This window comes from Chrysochloris asiatica, unplaced genomic scaffold (genome assembly GCF_000296735.1).
Source record: "Chrysochloris asiatica unplaced genomic scaffold, ChrAsi1.0 scaffold00031, whole genome shotgun sequence".
Lineage (NCBI taxonomy): Eukaryota > Metazoa > Chordata > Mammalia > Afrosoricida > Chrysochloridae > Chrysochloris > Chrysochloris asiatica.
In genome coordinates this window covers 18816136-18818291 of record NW_006408549.1, presented here as the reverse complement: position 1 = coordinate 18818291, position 2156 = coordinate 18816136, and positions in this window count along the sequence as shown.

The window sequence follows — 2156 nt, the reverse complement described above, 5'->3', positions numbered from 1 at the left end:
TCATTTTCAGTCGTACTCCATCAGCAAACAAAGGGCTTGAAAACTTGCTTCTATCCATGTCATTAAGGTCAATTCTCATTTGAGGAGTCAGCTCTTGCTCAGTTGTATTTTAAGTGCCTTCTAACCTAGGGGACTCGTCTTCTGACATGATAGCAGACAAAATGTCACTGCTATTAAAATGGTTTTCAAAGTAAAATGGGGTCCTGGTGTGGCACCCTAGGATAAGTACTCAAGCTCAAGGTCAGTTTGAACCACAAGGTTGGCAGTACAAACTCACCAACCACTCCTCAGAAACCCTATGCAATGATATTATGAGTCAGAACTGACTCAACAGCATTTAACAACAACAGCAAGGTGAAATACCTCAGAAGTGGACAAGCTATTTCTCCTTCCTAGTCAGTTCTTAGTCTGGATGTTTCTCTTAAAGCTGCCTACCCATGGTACACTGTTGGTATTTGAAACACCATTGCAACATAGAAACCACCACAGTATGACAAACTGATAGATGTGTGAGGATAAAGTAAAATAGATTTGCACAAACAGGGGAACTCAATAGATATTTAATGTTAGTTTGAATATTCCCCCAAACCAAACATATTGCTGTTAAGTTGATTCCAACTCATAGTGACCTCAGGACTGAGTAGAATTTCTCTAAATTTCTAAAACTGTCAGTTATTATAGGAAAGGACTACCACGTATTTCTCCTGTGGAACAGATACAGGGTTCGAACCACTGACCTTAAAGTTAGCTGCCAACCACTTGACCACTGTGCCTTCAAGGCTTCTTAGTTTGAATGTAGAATTAAAAAAGAATTATTTGTAAAACAGAGGCTATTCTAGTGCTTTTTTTCAGGTTTTGCTTCATAACTCTAACATATTTATGGGGAATTCTAATTTCACAGTTAATCTATTCAAATTTTAATGAAATTTAAAAATATTTATTAGTCAGAATAAAAGACCATTTGAGCAGAAAAAGAACCAAAACTACACTTTGAAAAGAGTGAAAGCAGAAACTGCTTTTTAAAATATTTGAAATAATCACTCCATATGAATTCGAAAACTCCATTATGAAATGTTAATGTAAATATTTAATATATTACAGAAACAAAATTTCCCACCATAAACCCAGTTCTGGGCCATCACAATAATATTCTCATGTATTAAATGGTTATTTGAAAGATGAAACACAGTTAAGTGAAAAACTTTAGTGAACATAATCTGAAATGATTATTGATATTTATTATCATTTGTTATGCTTATTTTAATCAGCATTTATACTTATTAAGTATCTTGGATTAATATAAGAATCCTTAACTACCAGTTGTTTTTAAGAAGTGATAAAATGGATAATATATATTGTCACATATCTATAAACTGTGATACAACAGCACAACTTTAAAAAAAAAATTAAAAACATACCAAATAAGAAAGAAAAACAAAATATTCTCATTTATTTATGTTATAGAGAATTTGTTGTATTTTCTCCATAGTCCAGAGCTAAAAATATAGAGTTCTATGGGGACAAAAAATAACACCACTTATCAGTTTGTTCTACTGTGGTAGCTTGCGTGGTGCTATGATTCTGGAAGGTATGCCATCAGTATTTTAAACACTAGCAGAGTCACCCATGGCGAACACGTTTCAGCTGAGCTTCTAGACAAAGACAGACTAGGAAGAACGAGAGACAGACTACTTTCCATTATTTAGTCACTGAATACATTATGAATAGCAGTGGAATATAGTTAGCACCAGTATACTGAATGTTGAAATATGATAAAGAACATCAGAATATTATCAGATACAGTGCCAGAAGGTAAGCCCCACAGGTTGGAAGGCACTCAAAATATGACTGGGGAATAGCTGCCTCCTCAAACTAGTGTTGACTGTTATGACATGAATGAAGTAAAGCTTTCAGGACCTTCATTTGCTGATGGGCCACAACTCAAAATCAGGAGAAACTGTTGTAAACATCCAATAGTAATAGGAACAGGAATGTACAATGTATGAATCTAGGAATATTGGATTTTGTCAAAATGAATGCATAAAGATCAATATTCTAGGCATTATGAGACAAAATGGACTGGTGTTGGCCATTTTGAATGTGATAATCATATGGTTTACTATGACAGGAATGACAAATTGAACAGGAATAGCATC